This window comes from Trachymyrmex cornetzi, unplaced genomic scaffold (assembly GCF_001594075.2).
Source record: "Trachymyrmex cornetzi isolate Tcor2-1 unplaced genomic scaffold, Tcor1.1 scaffold262, whole genome shotgun sequence".
Classification (NCBI taxonomy): Eukaryota; Metazoa; Arthropoda; class Insecta; order Hymenoptera; family Formicidae; genus Trachymyrmex; species Trachymyrmex cornetzi.
In genome coordinates this window covers 921,687-944,981 of record NW_017297292.1, presented here as the reverse complement: position 1 = coordinate 944,981, position 23,295 = coordinate 921,687, and positions in this window count along the sequence as shown.

Here is a 23,295-nt window from a genome sequence, read left to right as displayed (position 1 = left end):
TCTAGAACTTGCTTTATTTTTAAGAATTGATAAATCAAATAAAAGATACTTATGATTCTCTCATAATAAAATATAGAGAGCGAGGCGTGTCAAACAGAAAATTATCTGTCCAAATGTTTTTACGACCAATAAACACGAAATTTATTAACCCTTCAATGATCGCAAGTTAAAGATGGACATTTCATATTATTTCATATTATTTCGCTATAACCAGAGTTGGGAAGTAAACTCGTTATTTATAATGAAGTTGCAGTTAGAGTTACTTCTTTCAGAAACTATAATTTAACTTCGTTCCTTTTTTTTCGTTTATAACTGTATTTAATTACTTTTATTTGGTAAGCAGTAACAAATTTAATAGTTATTTTTATAATTACTTTATATTAAACTTATTCGTCAATATGTATTCTGATAAAATTGAAATTTTCATCAAATTTTTAGTCATGAAATAAGCAGTCAGTAATTATTTCTTGTAATTAGAGAGGATATATTTTTATCCCTGATTCTCACATTCTTTGAATATCTGTATTAAAGATTTAGCTAGAATTCTTTTATATATAATATGTGAACGCGTCTTAATATTGATCTTATATGATTTTAATTCTAAGTTGTATATATATGTATTAATTTATTATAAATAATATGATTGAGTATAATCAAATGCTTAATGTAATAAGTAAAATAATTCATTAATGTTAGAAATGTTAGAATAAGATTCTTATATTAAAAATTGCAAAAAGTTACAAAAACAGAAAAATAACTGAAAAGTTATTGCGAAAACAACTTGTTATTTTTCAAGTAATTTTAACTGTAACATGTTACTTTTCAGAATCGATAATTTATAACAGTAATTAGTTATTTTATTTTGAGAGAACAAGTCTCTAACTAATTACTCTTACAAAGTAACTTTCCCAATCCTGGCTGTGAAGTAACTTCTCAATATGATATATATATGATATATGATATATATGATATATGATGATGTATGATATATGATATATTCGCTTTTATAAAAATCCATTTTTTTATACAAATTGGAAATTGTATCTCCGATTCTCATATTAAAAATTAGAAAAAAAATAAAAATCTTATAATCCACAAATTATTTATTTTATATGCTTATATTTTATTCCACGCGACTATGTCATGAAATTTGGCGCTATCCTTGCTGAATTAATGAGCAAGGAAACTAAATCTACCGTTGAAGATTAAGACAATTTAATTTTTTGATCGACACAGAGGCAGATATTTTATTCCCATCAAATAAGAATAAAAAAATTTTTATTTATGTCTCTGTGGAGATGTGAATTATTTTAATAATGATTTGTGGTAAATACATACAAGATTAAGATTTGTCAAACAAGTGTCTTAATTTTAGACGATAAATAATGTATGCCACTCAAAAAATCATTGAGCAAACACTATTGGTACTTGTTATAACCTCAAAAAAGAAGAATTAAATATTTATAGATCATTTGTAAAATCGAATGCTGTTCAGTATTATCATTTTTGGTAATGTTCGAGATACATTATATGCCGAGACTTTACGATGCTGTGTCTGCATTTTACCACTCAGGCGTAGTTTATATGGTTTACGTTGCACTTAGAGGATCATATTCTAAAGCAGATACTACTACTACTCTCTCTCTCTCTCTCTCTCTCTCTCTCTCTCTCTCTCTCTCTCCCCCCCCTCTCTCTCTCTCTCTAAATCAATTTGATATCATTTTACATTGTTGCTAAATTACTGCTAAGTTATACCACTAAACTGTATCTATTTTATTTCTATATATTTATTGCTTTTATTACTTATTTAACAAATTCGAAGTAGTATATATTACTAACTCAAAATTAAAAAACGTATTTTATGTTTTAATTTATTTTCCTCTAAAACTAAAAAGGAAAATTGTTGTTAATCACATAACTATGAAAAAATAGAAATTTCATATTATTGGACCTATTTCAATAACGTTTCTTATTATTGTACTTATTAAGTTTTTAAATATTAAAATTTACATTGCACACAGACACACGCAAATAGAATTACTTTAATTAATAATAATAAATTTTATTTAAAAGAGACGAGCAAAGCATTTTAAGACCAAGTAGGTTTCATCTGCTCGCCTAATTATAACGCCTTTATATTTGAAGAACGCACAAGCCTTATGTTGTTGCTCTAAATTATTCAAGAGACAATAACGAGCCTTTATTAGTACGCGGCAACGCGTGAAAGTCGCGCGTACTATTTCGCAAAATTTATTCAGACTGCTTCACAGAATAAATATGTCATTCTCATTGAAGGTTGTTAATTAAATGTACTTCTTTTTTCTTTCATTACTTCGTTATTCGTTTAGAAGCCGTTTATTGCCAAGAAATACGCAAACGCAAACAGACATTAATTCTTTACAAATCACACGTGTCAGTTGCTGTAGAGTTGTAAAGAAGTTGCAAGACAATCCTTTTGTATAATATATTAGTTCGAACCATATTTTACTAACAGTTCTGTTTGTTTCCTTTCCCATTCTCCTCGTTTCTTCATTTATATTAAAAATTGTAAAATTGAGCAACCGGGTTTATCTTTAATTCGCAACTAATGCAAGGATTCGCAAGTAAGTTGGCTCAATGACGGTGCTCTTGAGAAACTCATCCATACGATATGGACTTGAAAACTAAAGGTGCAAGCTCCCTCAAAATGAAAGAGTTCTTTTCCTTCTCAAGCGATTGCGTAAAACTGCACTGTTAGTCTTTTAACACTTCCTGTTTCTACGGACAATGCGGAAGTCTGAAATATTGAAAGTTCCTTCGAAACTTTATTTTTCATCCAAGATTCTAAAAGCATCTACATGTTCGACTTTCCACGTTTAATGAATTGATGTTCAATGGAAGCAAATATTTTTACAAAGAATTTGTAAAATGTCGAATATCTATACCTTCCATTATATTACAAACTAAACTGTAATATAATAAACAAAATAATAAAAATTGTTTTAAGCCAATCCCGCAAGCTTTTAATATAAATATCCACAATAACCTAGAAATAAAAGTTTTTGTTGGTAATACGATTTCACAACAAGCTAATAGACGTATTCATTTTGGATTTGATACTATAAAAAACTGTATTGCACGTTAATTAAATTTTATTAAACGTTTTTGATTTGTTTTGAGGGTTTTATAAAATAATGACTGTGTTTTCATTCGTTCACTTGTTCCTAACTGCTCTACGTACTTGAGAGAGAGAGAGAGAGAGAGAGAGAGAGAGAGAGAGAGACATGCATTTTTTCTGCCCTATCCGATCTGTTTCGATTTACGAAATTGTAGGTAGGACAAGTTATAGATATCTAAAATAAGATCGTCCGACGTGGTGTGTACGCAAATTGCATATCGACCTCATTATTATTTCACCTGAAGCATTAGATACAACAATGGGAACGCGCCCAGGGAATTCGGTTGCCAGCTTGTACAAATTTGCACTTTGATCGAGAATACGTGTCCTTTTCCGCAGCAAAACGTCAAGTGAAATCCACGCCGAATAATTACGTCGATAGAGACCTAGCGTGTCCTGCAGAATGAAACGTTCCAGAACGAAAAGCGTATTCCAATTTCAGTTGACGTTATCTCATTCTATTCGCTTGCCACGAGCAACAATATTATTCATTCGAATAATGTAGTTTAACGTACAGTAAAAATTAAATTCATAACGAATGTTGCTAATTTCAAATGTAAGTATAATTAAAATTCAGTAATAAAATATTTCGTTTAATTTTTAACATTATTTTGGTAGTCTAAATATTGTGAACTATCCCAAAATCTTTTCTGTTACGTGAATAAAATATAATGCGCAGAAAGAACGATTTTACCAAAATACCTATCTAGTTTAACTACAGATACGGATTTAAAAATAATTTTGTTCGGACCATCAAGAAATAATTATGTAAACAGTTTAAATTGATTATTAGAATGTTAAAATTTTTTGCAACATTTGCTACAATAGTTATTTTCAATGTTTAAAAGTTTTACGTAATTATTTTGGTGGTCCGGCAAAATTATTTCCAGATATTTAACTAAATTTTTAGGTACCTACTTCAACAAAACTTCTTTCCGTGCTTATTATAACTGTGTAATGTTTACACTTTTGCTGCTACAATCTGAGTTAATTTAAATCTTCACTTTTTGATTTAGCATTTGAAAAAATTTTAAAACCAATCTCTTTAATATTATTGATGAAATGTGAGCTTATTTTTTAAAATTGATGATAATAAGAGGAACCGATTTGTCAGTTCTAAGTACATTTTTACAAAAGAGAATAAAGTTAACAGGTGTCTGAATTAATTATCACGAATTATCACGGATTCAGCCACGTTGATGTTAGGTGCTCACAGTCTCCGACTCTCAATCTTCCAACTTTCCGTCTTTTGATTCCGCGCGGCGGAAGCGGTACAGATAAATTTTTCATCCAGCAAGAGAACTTCCAAGAGTTGCGTACATATTTCCCATGGGGGTTTCCGGTCTCTTTTTACGGCAAGCCTACTCGCGTATAATATAACACAATATGGCTCTAATATGATACCTTATACTCGCGTTTAAGACCCTGATAATAGGGCGCCGCCGGCATTGTCCTATTCACGAGAGATTTAACATAATATTTGCCATTGAAGTCTTACTCGGTCTATTCACTGCACCGTCAGAAATTGCCCCTGCATCCATCTCGAATGCTGTTGTGATTCCGTCTCTCTTTCGCCCATTCCTCGCCCACCCCTTGCCACCTCTAGTCCTCAATCGGCCAACTCCAAGTTTCGCTATTAGAACGCCACGGAGAGTATCTTACGTAAATGCCGCTCGATGGCATGCCTTTGAAATACGGGCGAGCTCCACAAGATATATAATCTGCTCGAAAAGGACAGTGGGAGGGAAAGGAGAAAGACAAAGGTAGAAACATAAACGTACCCGTGCGACAAACGTGCCAGAATCCGTGATGCTTTCGAGAGCGGAAATCGAGAAATCGGGCCGTATCAACAAGCGGGATAAACAAACGATAAGTCAAAACGTGTCGGGTTGTAAATAACGACGAGAATTTATAACAGGATGATGAAAATGACAATTTGAAAATTTAGCTATAGGAGGTGTTTCAACTGCCGAGGACTCTCAAATTATTGACTTTTTAAACTAAAATCGATATTTTTTAAATGTTCCATTAAATTGCTGCTTACGTTCAGATTAAAACTTTGTTGAGGTTTTCAAGGTTAAAAATTACTGTCTGGTGCTTTTCAATGAACTAACAATTCGTAATCTTTAAGTATACCTACATTAATAACTTGAAAACTTTTGTAATCTCGATTTGAGTATAACATCGTTTCTTTGCTTCAAAAGTGACACAGCCAATAAAATTTGATTATTGAGTATTTTCTATCGAGTTAAAAAATGATTTTCTCTTTTTCTAAAAAACTTAATTTTTTGAATTGTGTCATTTTTTAAGTAAGAGAACGATATAATACTTTTAAAAGTATCTATATTTAATCACTCAACCGTATAAAATGTAAAACGCTTTAAAGATTTAAATAAAATCTATACCCTCGCTCACGTTTAAAAACTGTTTAAAGTTATATCATTTTAATTTTACTTAGAATTTGTCGCGCACGAGTGCCGGAAGAAGAAGAAGAAGAATTTTTCTTTTTATAAATTCAAAGTAACAAATACGTAGCAAATGTAGAGGAACGAAAGACGAACTTTCCACAAAGATCTCGTATTTTCGGTCAGTCCCATTGTCGTTCATGCCAAGCTATCGTCAAAAGTTTCTCGGACGGCTTAATTTTCTCCGAAACAAACTTAACCCACTTTCTATTCATCCGGCGATTATCTCGACTGAGAAAAGAGACGCGGATACCGTAAAAAAGAGGAAGAAGTTACGAACCCGTATCACAAATCGTTCTCAATGTCTTCACATTTCGCCGTGAATGGGCGAACATCATGTTGTGATTCACGATCGATCGAATATTTGCCATTCGATCGATTCACCAATCGAACGAATAAACGAACAAACGAACGAATGGACAGCGAAAATAATTTCGCGAACTCTCAATGGGAAAGTATGGGATGCAATCGCAACATACAGCCGAGTTTCTGGCGCGTTTCTCTCGTCCTTGCTGACAATGTTATCCATTGGAAAGGAGTATTTCGCGCTGTCCCGCTACAGCCGCGCGGTACAGATTGCATCACGATTGATATCACGGCTGTAGCAGTAACGATGCGATAACGCCTGTTCACGTGCGGTATTAATGCGCATTTCGCAGCAGTGTTTGATCTGTGGATAGCGATGGCACAATATTGTGTAAATTCGAAAATTTGTACACGTTTACCGCACTACAGTATAATAAACATTTATTTCGAAATCTAGCATAAAGCAATTTTTATTGTCAACAAATTTGCATTGTAAAACATATTTATTATTCTCAAATCTATTTTTTTCTTGTTTCTTTTATCTTTAATTTTTCTTAATAGACTTTGCAATATTTATATTTTAAATAATAATATGAACGCTGCATAATCGAGCAAAAATATTTAAATTTGCAATTTATATTCTACAGTTTACATATTTTATAGATCAGAATAAAAGGTTACGATGAAAAATATAATATATGTAAATAGAAAAAAAAATAAAAAAGGTTTAAATTGTATCTTATACAAGAAAGTGGGAGATATTTTGCATATTACAAAACATATCTCTCATAATCGTAATGTATACTTATAGTAGAGACCAACTAAGAAATTCTTTGTACTTCTATTTGTGAAGTTCATGGGGAATTGCAGGTAAGAATTGCATGCAGATAAGAGCTTATGAGCATTAATTTTAATCGCTGCACGAAAGTTAAGTTTAACGGCGTAAAGTGCAGGACTCTTGCGTATTCCCTCGCGCGATGCCAAAACGTACAAGAGAATAAGCGCACGCTTGCCCGATGGCTCACTCTATCGAATAAAACCACACGAGCACTGTTTTTTACGTAATACCGTTTCCCCGTGCTACGTTTGACATTCAAATGCACGTAACGAGGCTTTTCACGATACATTGTGCGAACTGCTTTCATCATGCGTAATAATACCTGTGAAGCGTTCACGATGCATTCGAATATTCTTGATGCGTACGGATTGCGAATTTTGTAAGCTCATAATCCGGGATGTAATTTGACTTTATTCAAAAAAGAAGATGCTTATTTTAATGGAACAGAAAGGATAATTTATGAATGCGTGTATTTTCGGAAAGAATGGATTTGCTGAAGTATCCAAAAATTTAGCCAGATTCAGATCTGAAAATAATTTTGTTGGACTCTCTATCAAGATAATTATAAATGTAGAATACTCAATCTAGCTAGAATATAGAAATTTTCTGCTCATTATGTTTGAATTTACCTACATATGTAATTATTTTAGTCGAATAAAATCATTTTCAGATCTATATATCTTATACCTAAATTTTTAGATACTTCAGCAAAATCGTCAAATTTTTTCCATATATTTCCGCTGTTCCGTAATTTCGCAAGTTTACGACTCACTATTTTTATTGCATGAATATACCCAAATTGATTCAAACGACTGATATTTTTCAGAACAAAATTCTGTTATATCTAACAAATCTATTTGCATTATCATTTTTATATTTTTACATGTAGACATACGTATAACAATATTATATTATATTACATTCATATAAAACATTTAAAATTTGTATGATTTTTAAAATTTATTATTAAAAGGTGTATGCATTATATACAATTAAATAAATTTTAACAAAATGGGAACACAATTTTTTACTGTTATTTTGTAAAATATTGATGTGTAATGTGTTAAAGAATTCCGTAATTAGACTTTCGTTTTGAAAGAGCCGATTACGAATTCAATCGCTGTTATCAATTTATGATATATTTTATGCGAAATCAGAATCATTGATGTAGCTCTGCAGCAAATATGTCTCTTAAATCTTAAAGCGTGCAAATTAAAACACGTTGAATCGAGTGTATCTCTTGGTATCGTGATATTTACCCAGAGTTATAGCAAATTTTTCTGATTAAACTTTTTATTTCATCGTTTGCTGTATTTTACGTGAAAAATTTACACATAGAAAAAACACGTACTACATTCAGTTCCGCGATATGAAAAGCGCATAAGCGAGTGACGTATTTATTCATTTCAGATGTATATTTGCATAGCTTACTGCGCACAACCAGAATGTACACGCGACACAACGCTCAGCGTTATTCTTGCTTCACTATTTTTGAGTTTGATCATCGAACGGAATCCCACGAAACAAAACACATACACGTTAATATTATTCCACGTTCTGCGTTTATTATTTGACTACACATCTGAATTCTTGTTTAAATTCTTTATTACCAAATGCCCCGGAGTAAAGATCGAAAGATACAATAAAAGCACATTAATGCTTATACATGCATTATGCAACCCTGCGGCTTAAGGGCTTTAAATTTGTATCCACGAAGTCTCAAATAACTTTAATCCCCGAACCATTATGTAAAATTGCGGACTACTTCACTTCATAATATAAGCCGCCGCATAAAATTATAAACTATATTCGCTTTACATCAGTTAATTTCAGTTTTATATTATGTTTCAATTATTTAACTTCATATTAATATATTAAATAATTAAAGTCATATTGAATAATTAAATTAAACTATTTTCTATCATTCTCTTATAAATTTAATTTCCAACTAATGTATATCTCGCAATTAATATTCTGTCATATAATAAGACATGGAAATGCATTATTAATTGATGCATCGATATTACGAGCTCCATTTCCCGAACTCTGTGCGTGAGCGTGAATACGTCGTCGTACGCACAGAATAAATTAAGAAGTAATCCATGATTAAATATTGATTTTAATTAATCCATTATAGTCTATCGATTTTAAGCCTAGGTATTGAATTCGCGAGGCATTATTTTTATCCATAATATTATATTCTTAATGTAAGATAGACTCACACAATTACAAATATTACATAATATACATTCGTATCTAATATAGTTTTAACCCTAATCGGTATTTTTTCCTCTGAAATTTTTTCAACTGATTCTCTTAACTATTCTTGAGTCTACTTTATAATATCTTAAACCACAGTTCATCTGCTAAATAACATTTGTGTCCTTTAAATTTTCGAGGAGAACGTATAACACCTACAAAAGTGATATATTTTGAATTGTGTCATTCAGACTCGTATTCAGGACACGCTTATAATTAATTACGTTTTTATCATACAGAAATGCAAGAATAGCAAGTATATACATTATATACTGTATTACAGAAGTTCAAAAATAAAAGCGCGCATTTATCGATAAAATCGCGTTCTGAATACGGTCCGCGCCATACAGTTACTTTTTTATAATATCGATTTGGTATTGACGTTACAATTTTTCATGCCTTTGTCTCTTGTAGAATTTTGACAAATCGCCCACGGCCAGACTGTTAGAATTTTCTAGCGAGACCTCCACCTGACATCTGTGACATATCGTAAACACAGACTTCTATATATAAACTACTAGACTGCCAACTCTTGAAAAAATAACTCCAATTTTTAGGTACAAATGCTCCGAGAAATATACCCGTTAATGCGCATCTGCACGTTTATCTCACATGTAGGGTAACTCCGGCAAATACGCCGCGCTCGGATTTACGCTCCAAAAGTTAGAAAAAATAGAAGGAGTGAGGGTAATTTTTCCGCAATTACTCTGTTACATGCCTTTATGTTATATTAGTATTGTGTTGTAATTTCAATTTCTTACTGTTAATATTAATGAAATTATTGTGAGTTGAATTGATTTGTCACTGTAATAAGTAACGCCATCATAAATTATAATTTACATAAAAAGATCACTGTAGGGTGTGTAAAAGACTTAGTGGTTATTTCGTGATACATACCCTATAAGTAGCCATATATTCCACCCCTATGGGATATGCAGCAAAAATACAAGGGTTTCAAAAAGTTTATTTTTTAATATGAAAAATAAATATTTCGGATTTCTATTATTTTTTTCATAGTAGTAGACAGTACGAAGTTTTTACTGCACTGAGAAAAATTTCCAGACTTTATCCGTTCTAAATGTAACAAACGGATATTTCCGATAGATTTTGATCGTATTTAGAACTACCCGATGAAATTTTATAGGACTTATCTGATAAAATATTAAGAAAATTTCATCGAATAGTCCTAAATACGATCAAAATCTATCGGAAAATATACGTTTGTTTATACATTTTGAACGGATAAAGTCTGGAAATTTTTCTCAGTGTGATACAGTTTGTTTACTATAAACATAGTAAATAATACTTAATAAATTAAGTTTTTTATAGGTACGCCGTATATACCGGAGTTACACCCTATACACAGCGGGAAAAGATTTGCTACGAACGTAAAAGGAATTACAAAATTTAATTGTTAAATTTGTTTGATATTTATAGCAAATAAATTTGCATGTTTGACAAATATTTTGCATTTGTTGCAAAAAATTTTTGTGGCGAGTACGAAAAAGAATAAATATTTATTACTGCAAATAATTTTCGACCCCTATATATATTTGCAAATAGAATTTGCTGTTATGGCGTAGAATTGGCGTTCATAGCAAATTTTTTTCTCCCTGCTGGAACAATAATTATTTTGTCCACCTAGGCTGCATTCGAAAACATTACTCGAGTACCTCCGAGTATTATTTTATCTTTGTTGTTTATCAAATATTAAACAAAGACGGAATAATAATCGGAGGTACTCGGATTGTGTTTTCGAACGCAGCCTTAGAGTGCGTTCGGGAAACACTATTAGCACTATTTGTGCCATTCTATCTTCATCGTCCATTAAACATAAAACAAGGATAGAATGACACAAATTGTATTAATAGCACTTTCCTGAACGCACCTTTAAAATATTGCAGTTACTTTTAAAAACATGGACTCTCCGTGAAGAAAAATAATCCTGCGTTATAAACAAAGCTTGCAAAATTTAATTATCAAATTTGTTTGTTGTTTATAGCAAACAAATATTTGCGATTGTTGGGAATGTCGTGTAAATTATAGTTTCACACAAGATTAGATTATGTTCTCGAGATCGATGTATGTGTGCAATGGGAATAACGTCCAGTACACGTATTTTAGATACTAACTGGACAAGGTGATTTTTATAAATTTTTGTCTTTACAAACGAGAGAGAGAGAGAGAGATTCCGTAAATAAAATTGTTCTATCACGTCATATTTTTAAGAAAATTGAACATAAAGGTGCTGAAAATGGCAATTTTTGATACTTTTAAGCTGAAATAATTAAAAAACGTGACGTGATAAAGCAATTTTATTTGTGCATTTGTTTTTAATGACAAAAATTTTTGTAAAAATCACATTATTTAGCTTGTGGTCTAAAAAAAGATTCGAATTGTTAAATATTAAGTCTATTTTTGTATTATGATAAATTTTACACTTGACATTTACCTATGTTTAATCTACAGAACAATTTTCCTTGTAGCTACTAAATGTCTGACGTTATTTCTTTTATTCTAAATTTACGTTAAATCATTAACACCCTTAACATTCTTACTATTTTCTCACAATTTCTCTCTTTTACATTCATGAATATTGACGAAGGACTCGGCTTTTAATGAGTAAATCCCGCGTGTGAACTCGAATTGGGTCACTTTACGGTCATGATTTCATAGTAACCAATATCATTATCAAGGATTGACTAATTCGAGAAATCGGACGATTATTACGTTGACTGATATTTTCATTGAGTGCTCTTACATAAAGGATTTGCACTCGCTTCGCATTACGACGATAAACTGCATTAAATTCTTCGACATAATTTTATATAAAACCACTTGTGTATAATAATTCGACATAGTTTGTTACTGATGCTATGTTTTTTAGCAATACCGTTGTTTTTAATCGATACAACTAATCCGTTTCGATTTTGTTAATGCTATCTCTCTCTCTCTCTCTCTCTCTCTCTCTCTCTCTCTCTCTCTCTTTGACATTCCACTTACTTATAATTGTAGTATTATCGCTAATATTAATCATGTAATAAAATGTTTTGCGCGTATTTTTATCGGTATGATTGATAATATGTTGACCTATCGTTATATTACGCGAGTATAGTGTCTGATTTTCCTTTACGTAAACAATTACGTGAGTTGTTTTTACGTCCAAATTAAAACCACTGTTATTATAAGCTACATATTGTACATTGAAAAATTTTACTGAGAATCAGTAAGTTAACATCAACTATTACTATTGAATGAGATATTATTGGAGATCAGCTCATTAAACCCGTAATTCTCCCAAAAAGGTTATTATATTTACCTTTTTTTTTCTCTCTTTTTATATTGTATACGCAACACGTAGAAGGGACAATAAGTCAGTTACCTATCATGTTGACATACAAAACTGTTTATATCTTATAAACGGTTTATCTCTCGACATATGTTCACTAAGGCATTTTTATTGAGTATGGTGTGTTCTATCTACCATATAAATGCTGAATGATTTTTTTTTAACATTTTGTATATACCTTTCGCAGATTATTCATTAACAGCTCCTCCAAGATTTTCGCGAAAATAAATAACAATACTTGTTATCAAAACATCTGTTACTGAAATATTTGACGAAAATATTTTTCAGATTAACGAGACCAATGTTTTTACGACAATAAAAAACAAAAATAAACGATGCGGTGAGATACAGCGGCATGGTATCAGTCAATTTGCGAAAACTACTTTATTACACCCCGAGCGTACTCACAATTCGCAGAGGAGCATAGACTGAATATATATAATATTGAATATCGCATATTCTAACAGCGTTCATGATCAGTCCAACTTTCCTGAGTCGAATTACAGTCACGATGCGCTGAGCCAAATGACGAATAATCAGCGTTTAACTCGTTCAGCGTGTAAAGGTAGAGAGATGTTATTATATTCGCTTTATCGAATAATTTGATCCAAGTACAATTTCGTTGCTGTGAATCATATATATATATTACGACGCGAAAGTGATCCAGTTCTCTGCCATGAGTTTAATCCGAGATTTATGCTTCCCTACTGTGAAGGAATAAAGCTTTTTACCGTATGACCGTATTTTTATTATTCGTAACCAGACGCGCTCGGCAAAGTGATAAAATGCGCTCGTTTCATGGCGCTTCTTTGCGTATCTCTCAAAAATAGTTCCTCTACGGATACTTTTCGCTTAGAGTTATTGAAGGCGGATATATACGTATTACGTCGAATAACATTGAGTTCCATTATTATTTGTCCGCACTGTGCTTTACACGATAAAATACAAGAATAAGAAAACAGTTTGCAGCATACCGGAAAGAAAAATTATAAGAACAATGTTGCTAAAATATCTATAAAGATTTAGCTGGACATTTGGAAATAATTTTGAACCACCAAATAATTATATAGGACATTCAAGCTTGTTGTTAGAATGTACGTCAAAATTTTTTTAGTATCACTCGTCATGTTTATAAGCATTTTATATAATTACTTCGATAGTCCAACAAAATTATTTGTCAAATCTGTATCTGCTGGAATATTTAAATTTACTCCAGGAAAACTGTTCTTTCCGTGTACTGATGATAATTTAAGTACTATTTGCGTGCAAGATTTTGAAACTTAATTATTTCGAAATATATAAATTAATTGTGATATCGAGAATTAGATCTTTGACTTTTTTGTGAAAAACAACAATGAAAGTTATAAAAATCGACACATTAATGGAAAATAATATTATGTGGAACTTGCTCCAAGAACTGTAGACATATTTGTAATACACATTATAATGTAAAGGAGTTAGGATTTACAGTAATAATTTGTATGGCAAATATAGAAAAGCAATGTGCTTCGAAAAGTATTTATAAGAACAAACAGATTCTGAGGAAGAGATTGCATTGACGTGAATACTTCCATTAATTTTTTTTAATCGTAATTAGCGCAAGTAATAAAATTTGATTGGACTATTTTCCGCAAATAAATAACTTCGTTATCTAGCAACATCGATATAATTATATCTTTCACGCGTGCTGACTCTAATAAAACTTAATACTTTTTGATCAGATTTATCAATATGCAGATTATTTCGATTTCGAGAAAAGAGAAATTGTTTTTTTACTTGTAATACATTTTCTTTTTTATCCCTCTTCGAATTAATTAAAGAATAAATTTGTCGTCTTTGAAGTTGTGACAATTGCTTCGTTAAATTTTAATTACATTTATATGTCTGAGGTGTCATACGGAAATCGAATATATCGCTGCAAAAAATAAATTTATCTTTAATTTAGTTTTCTCTCTCCTTCTTTCTATTAGGATTGCAATAACTGTTGATTTAATGACTTTTTTTCAAAGTATCTCGTTATCATGTTATTAATCCTACCATACAGCGTACAAAGTACGTGAATTTATCTAACTGTTCTGTGAAATACTCTTATATGTTTTTTTAATATGAAAAGAACTGCCCGAAAATAAAAAATTTTTGTTCAAAAAACATTCATGATAACATTAGATGAATAAGCTCCTATAAATATTTATTTACGTGATCTTTTTTATGGTTTGTATTTATTGAATTTATTTTTAGAAACATATTTTTTTTTTAATATTAAATTTAAAATAAATATTCGCTTCAATTTTGTACCACGAATAATATGCCGCGTAATATTTCAAATGTGTGTCGCTTTTGGTGTCTCATGTATTTTCCAGTCATTCGCCTGTGATGAAATTTAATCAAAAGCCGAGCGAGAGAGACAGCGTGGCGAATTTGAACATTTCCGACTATTGATTCATCGATTGTTAATACCATTGTTGTGGAAACCGTAATTTCTGCGATTTGCGGAATCGAATTAATGTTAAACGGAATTTTACGGTGCGTCAAATGTCAAAGTGGTTTTGCGACGAGTCGGTTAGCTACAAGTTTCAAGCTACCATCGGCTGTTAATTATCGTACGAAAACCACAGAGTCTTGCTGACTCTCCTCCCAAATGTAATGCACTGATTTGAGGATATATGAAAAGATATACGTATTGCAAATCCTTCCGGGGACTAGAATGGACGAATGAAATGTCGGCGGACGGTGTAACAAGCTTTTGTTGATGCTGGCGGACGGGATTACAAATCCTCTTTGCACCAAACACGGTTTCATAAGCAACTCAGCATAGAGCTGATAGTCTTCAAGCGCGTTAACGTTATTCGTCGCCATATAATACTGGAATATGTAACACCATGATCCGCTGTGTCAATTAGCTACTTTGATCCTTTGAGCTCCGGTTCTGTGTTAAAAGTGGCGCGATTGACGTTACCGCGATTAATAGTCTCTCGGATATCCCGCAAAATTGCTTCAGTACAGAAATGTCGCTGCGTAAGAACAGTTTAAATAATAATGGCTATACGCGGAAAGAATGATTTTACTGAAAAATTAAAAATTTTGCTGGATACAGATCTAAAAATAATTTTGTTAGAGCATTGAAATAATTATGACGAAAAATTCAAACTGATTACTATGGAATATCAAATTTTTTGCAATGTTGCTCATTATTTTTTAATTTCCAACAAAATTATTTTGATATTTTAACAATAAAATTATTTTCAGGTTTATATAAAAAAATTTCATTTCTTTCAGCGAAACTATTCATTCCATATACGTTTCAAATTTTTCGTGCGTTGAGATGAGAAAACTTCGCATTTTATTTGGACAGAACATCGTAATGTAATTGTAATTATCACAATTTGTTCAGAAAAAATGCTGAATATATAAATAAACTTCTTTATGTTAAAGTTATCGAAATTTTTACTTTTAAAAAACGTACATGGAAAAAATAATTTTGTTTTGAAGTATTAAAAAGTTTAATTAGTTATAGATCTGAAAATAATTTGGTTGAGCTATTAAATTGATTATGTAGAAAATTTAATCATGATGAATAATACTGCAAAAATTTTTAATATTCTAATAATCAACTTCAGTTCCTTATATTATTTTGATTTATTTTGATAGTTTGAATTATTTTAATCCAATAAAATTATTTTTAGATCTATATTTAGCTAAATTTATATATCAGCAAAATTTCTTTACAATCATTTGATCATTATTATATTAAAAGTTGCGTTACATTGAAAATATTATTTTATCAAATATCTTAACAATACCTATACACAACAACTGTTTTATATATGGTACAGACTGTGTTCTTTTCGAAATCTTTACAAACACTCGTCACAACGGCTATTATATTTGCTTTATTCGGTTCACCTGACGCGTTCCGTCGTATTTAAAAATTAATCGTCGACAAACAATTCCACGGTTGTTTGCTCTGTTACAAAGAATTTGAAGAAGCTCGGGTAAAGTGCGAAAGCGTGCTGGAAATAATCTCAAATTCCTCCTTTTCTTTTTGTTTTACTTTATTGCTCTACGTTCTACATTGCGACACGAATTTTTCGTAGTTACACGAGTTCGTCGCTGATAGTTAATATCTATGGATTGGTATTGCGCGCAGCTGAGCTTCAAGTTGTTCACTAAGAAAGGTAAAATCAATCGATTCTGCGCACGTGCACGTCCCGAGGGAGAGTACAAACCGATATCCAAGGGATGCCTAGGGGTTCTCTTTTGAACGAATTGACCACTTCGTTGAACCACTCGGGAACCAGGTGAGAAAAGGTCGAAAAATCGGTCAGCGGACTATTTCCACGAAAGCCAACCTCGAAACGACGATACTGGTGAATTTCTAATGCACCGAGACACCTCGAAGTATCGAATTGCAATATCCTTTTTTTATTTAACAAATGATCCGATACGTGGAAATTGAGAATTTGTGATACTCCCACATTAAAGAAACACTACACTTGTTTGTGCAGTGTCTCTGAAATTGCATTTCTCTAAATGTTCTGCAAATAGAAATTTTATGCACAAAAATAGAAAAGTCTACATCTTTTTACAAGCAAAATCCCGAGAGAAGCTTTTGCAATTTATTTTTAAACATCTTGTTCTACATTGAATTGTAATTCAGTATATCGTTGTATAGTACACTGTGAAAAAATATATTCAATTTCACCATTTTATTCTATTTGTTTGAATAGTATTAATTTACCATTTATTTACGATGAATAAATATTTACTAAATGAAAAAAATTATAGTTAAATTAATGATTCTTGTATCAAATAAATTTACGTTTACATTTAATAAATATTCAGTACTATTCAAACAAATATATATTTATTGAAATTTAGTAGTTTTTTTTGCAGTGTATGCAACAACATCGGTGCTGTTGAAATTAATATAATATGTTGGAATGGCAGTTATTGCGATTAACATGTGTTTTATTTGCACTATTTTACAACTACGCGATGCAATATTTTAATAGCATAATATACGTACAGATTTAAAGAAGTTTTTCATAATAACAATTAACTGAGATATCACAAAAGTTTTAATCTCTTTATTTCATAAACAGATGATATAATTATTTAAACGTCGCTGAAATAAAATTTTTATTTTGTATTACACGTTACATTATAAACCGTCATTTAAAACCCACGAAGCATTGATGGGATTAATCCAGGAAACGTTCCGTGCCTTATTACGTGCAGTTTGCAGCAAAGATTCAACGAGGCCACCAGAGGTTTTCTGTGATTTTAAGCTGAAGACGAGAGAGATCTACGAGATACTTATGCCCGCTGGAAAAATCGAACAGTTCGCGAAGATAGGATCGTTAGACTTCTCGTTTCCTCTGGAAAGGAAATGTTAGGCACTTGCTAAAAGTACACGAGAAAAATTTTCCTCATCCGCCTGACGCATCGCAGTTGCGCGCGTAATGTTCCACCGGGAGTACAGCCCTCTCGCCAATTCGAGACACAATCCCTTTCTCGTAGATCCATTTTGTCATGTCGCATAAGCCGGGATGGAAGACGTGCTCTGCTTCTCCTTCTCTATATCTCTTTTTCTCTCTATCTATTTCTCGTCGATTTATCCTGTAAATATAAGTCCGTCAGTCCCAGTACACTCTCGGACAGCCCTGATATCAGCACGAGGAGCCAATCCGTTCGTTGACTCACGAGCTGGTCGGCGAGCGATACAGTGGATCATCTTCGTCGAGAATCCGAACGAGATGGAGACTGTGTCGTGTAATACGCACGTTCAAGGAGAGTGATACTCACCTATCTACCTCTCTATGCCCGACCAATTTGCGAGTCAAATGGAATTGGCCATCGTCCGGCGGGTTTGTTTGCTGGACGTTGAACGTGACTGTTCTGTGGACCTGGGACGACAGCGATATATATAACATCGGAGGATTAAAGCCCATTAGACACGTACGTAGTCAGTGCCACTGGTTACCCTGTTGCCTGCATAAATGTCGAGCGAAGTCGTTCCGCGGTAATAAAGCCAACGACGTAAATGGATAACGGGCACTGGCTAATGGATCGTTATCTCCCGCAAAGATGATCGACTCGTTTCAATTCATTCTGCAATCGAATTTTTTAATCAATGTATTAACTGGAACATATAGATTCTGATAACCCGGAGACTTTTTCTAATTTTTAAATAGTAATAATTCAAAATAATTTTATTTTTCACAGTTTTATCTTTCACAGTACTGAACTTGAAAAATTCTTAAAAAGTAAACCTTTAATAAAACAAAAATTTTAGTGGGTCTCAATCAATTTTCGAAAGAAACCATGTGTAAAAAAAACAGATATGTTTCCGCTATGTTAATTAAAAATGTATTAAAAATGTATTAACAATATATTAATAATCAATGTATTAATAATATATTAAGAAGCACATAAATACTTTTTATGTTAGTCGACATTAAATTGTCATAGTGCGGTAATAGTACTGCAGTAAAACAGAATTCTTTTTAATTAGAGCCACCTGACAAACATTCATGGATCGGTGATTTTTTTTTTCAACAGTATTTTCGCAGTGTATTTGATTGTCAAATACACGATAGATCGCGATACTTCTTTTTGTCCTATGAATTTGTCGATAAATATAGAGTGACATTTATTGATATTGATACAGTGACAAGAGAAAAAATAAATTCCATATGCGTCATTCGTTTTTATCTCGTCAGAATGCATCCCCGAGTCCAGAGGAAAAAGTTGATTAAAGCACTAGTCGATGCGACAAGAATTGATTAGATAGAAGATGCACAGAAATGAATATAAAAATACCTATGCGCCTCGGGGGTTTACGATATTTTCGCTCGGAAGGGTACACGCGAATTTAATTAAATAGACAATATACTATCAACGGGGTACGTTAATTAAATCGCCTGCGGTAAATCCTAGTACTGTATTTATGTTTAAACATTTATGTTTATCGTGTGCTATCACAGGATCTGTTCGATGCAAGCCGTCTCGTTTAACATGCCACTTTTAATCCACCGCTTTCAGCAGCCAGTATCCGTTCGATTATATTCCACATCTCCGCGTCTCTCTGTCCCTTGTTCGTCGCTCTATTTCCGCTATGAGGAAACAGAGCTTTTCTTACCGCGGCAAATCCCACAACGGGCAAATGAATTATCCAACCCGATCGATCCCAAGAACCGAGAGCGAAGTAACCGCTCACGTTTTTTGCTGGCACGTACTTTGTTCATGACTCACTGAATGAGCCTGCGAGAAATCGCTATTTTTTTGCTTTTTCGCTCGGCAGTGCCAAGCAGTCTCTTTTAAATAAAACGCTTACGTTAACAACCATTCGGAAAATCGCAAATCATTCAGAAAGTTTCTTGAATTCAATAGTTTTACACACGTATCATTTTTCTTTGCACTTGTAGAAGTGAAATGGAGTTAATACATTTATTTTTCGAGGAGAATCTGCTATGAAAATGTAGTAAATTGACGATCAATTTAATCTAAATTAATTTCAGTTTCAATTTGCGATTGTGTTTCAACAAATCGAATTAGTGTGCAATTTATAAAACTGGAAAATGTATTTTCAAAAATTTTGCGTATAAATATTATTAAGTATTAAAATATCTGTTTCGACTGAAAATAAGATTATTTCTCTTAATTGATTTATTGTCATTGATCTCCTTTCTACTTATAATTGATGAAAATGTAGCGCTATGATAGAAAATGCTTATTTTTGCGCATATTAAGATTTCGAATTAATGTTACTTGTATGACATTAAAAATAAGATTGCGTACTCCCTGAAACTTTAGAGTGAATCTCTCTTTGAAGAATAAAATGTCACTTTTAAGATTGAAAATTAAGTCATTCTTTTTTAAGACTAGCTCAATTTTCTCTCTTTAGAGTAGAGTTCCACTCCAAAGAATTTAGAGTGATATTTCTATTATATATATATATATACATACAATTAAAATGAAAGCATTTTATAATACATGGATAAATAGCAAAAATATGTTGCTACAGTGCTCAGTACCGAAATAAGAAATAAATATTTTTGGTCGTTTGCAGTTGGGAAATTAGTTGAAATCCTTCTCAAAATTTTTAGTAATAATTTTGGATTCACCGAAACATAAGTTTAATAAAATACAGAAAGCTAGTTCGTTCTTCTTTTCGCTCAAGCGAGCTTAGAAACATAAATCGGGACAAACTTCGAGTGCGCCGTCGTCGAAATTGCGCGTTTATTCTTGCAGTCTCGTTTGAGACTGAAATTGCCTTTCTATGATAATCACCAGGCTTAAAGTAGGGTCTCTTCTGCCAAGAGTGTAAAGCGTCTTCACTTCATAATAATCGACTTTTCTGCCCCTATCCTCTCCATGTCGTTCTCGATTCGGTCGCTCGAAAAGGTCGAAAATTACTCAAGATTTATTCGGACGAAGAGACGCTTTCATCCTCGAACGGAAAGATCGAAGGTGTGCCATATAAATCGCGCATTGATCCATCACGCGAATTTGAAGCCATTTTCCTGAACAATGCATTCGTTTTAATGCAGTGCACACGTTGTTCAATTGCCCATCGATTTGAATTGCATACTGCTGTACATACATTAATATCGGTTTACGATTAACCGTTATAGTGTTGGGTAGCAATTGTTGTCCGACAAACGTGTTGCACAAAATTATACTGACTAATTATAATAACAATTTCTCCAGTACAATTCGATTAATTATTACCGCTCCATTATGTCTATTCATTATTCATAGGTTCCATTCTGTCTAAGTAGTTTTGATAATTAATGGGATTAAGTTGAGATCAATTAGATCAGGTCCGCTACATTAAGAGCTTCGGAATTTCTGGGTTCACGTAATGACGATTTCGACGGTTGTAGACATTTAGCAAGAATAAAGTTATCTTAGCACCGAAAAATCTTAGCATGATTCCGAATTAAGTTACATACTTTTTCTTTTAGTAGATTATTTTCCAATTTTAGAAAAAGAAAGAATAAGTTGAACCAAGATTAAAGTTAATCTTACATTTATAGAACTGTGGAATGACTTCACTCACTTGTACAAAAAATTTATGTAGTAATATCTTGTTAACTATTGCGAAAATTCCAAAATGGTAAAGGACTTTTCTTCTCAGTTTAGTCCATTCTGCCCCTATACGAAATATTTATCATTATTTTCCAAATCATTATTTCCCTGTATATTACAAGTAAAGAATTTAAGTAAAGAAAATATATTACAAATAAAGAACAAGTTAAGAATTTTTACTTCAATTTTTAATTGACACATTTCCATTCGTAAAATTTTCTTTAATATTCATTTATGTTCTGAATATGCTGATAACAATCCAAAACTTCCTTGCAAACAATTATAATTAATGGCATTTTGGTGTGATTTGTACTATAATCTCGATCTGGCATAACTCGCTGACTCGTGTAAAGGAGAGAGCCATGGTAGTGTCTCCAGATTTTAATATTTATTCTATTACATGTTGTTATATACACGCAATAGGTATAAATATTATAACAACGTCAATGCAAGACTTTTAATAAGGCTATAATTATGTATAATGATATTTTTTAAAAACATTTTCATGTAATTGCATGAAAAAATAAATAAATAACAAGCAATTGTTGTCGCATTCGCATTTGCAATACCTATATATGTCTATTATTGCAGTTCATATTCAGAAAATCGTAATAATGCGTGTTTTAAACTTGTGTGATGTGTAGGTAGAACACCTTACTAAAATATTGTTGCTGCAAAGTTGTAACACAGGCAAAACAACAACTCTGGTAATACAGTAACTTCTTAACAAATATTTTTTATTAAAAGAATTTTTTATTAAAGACTATCTTTGTAATATTCCTTTTGGAACTAGCAATTCTAACTTCCAAGATAAACTCGTACCCCAGTGGAGAATCCTGTTCTATACCCTGAGCAGCACAACATTATTGTCTATAAACATTACTGTCTGTACTATTCGTCACTGTAAAAAATGGGACATTTATTTACCTTGCTAATTCTATCGATGGCAATTGTGAGTTTTGGAATCAAAATGAATTATGTTTATAAATGGAGATATTGTTAATATGATTGGGAAAGTCAGCAGCAAAAAGAAGACGCTATAAATTCTGACACTTACAATCCTCACAGGTGCTTGTTCCTCGGAGCACTTAAAGCGGAAGGTAAATTGATAGCGGATCATTAGAAAAAATTGTAACAATTGTACTAAATATTTTTATTATATTATGCGATAGCTCATGGTTATAATATTTAACTATATGGACACATTATATATAGAGCTATACGTTTTATTATGTATATACATATTATATATAGTATATATGTATATGTATACGTACATACTCCGATGTTGTTAATGCAACAGATAGCAATACTAATGTCATGAAATTCAAGAAATAAATATTCTTCAATAACGCATAATTGCTATTTACAAACAAAATTCTTATAGATGGTAGAGTATTCATCACTAATTCGAGAAAAGTTTTTATTATACCTACTTAAATATGTATACTCAGTTTGAAATTAAAAATAAATTTATTAATAAATAAGTTTTAAAATTAATTTTGTTTATAGTAAACAAAACTGACGTTATTTACCATCATTTTGACGTTAAAGGTGTTATTTTAATGTCAAAATGACAATAAGCAATGTCAGCTTGTTTGCTATATTAGAAGCATGATTTATGACCAGGTGGTGCAATTTAACGACCCGGTCTCTAAATCGTACCGAAAGCTACTTTTTTAAAAATTTAATTTAAACAATAGAGGAAGGTCACCGATACCGACATACCACTTTGTTTTTAGACAATATTTCATAAAGAAAAGGTAAAAATACAACTTCAAAAACATAAATACAAATTAGAAAGTGTCTTCTATCAGATAGTATAAGC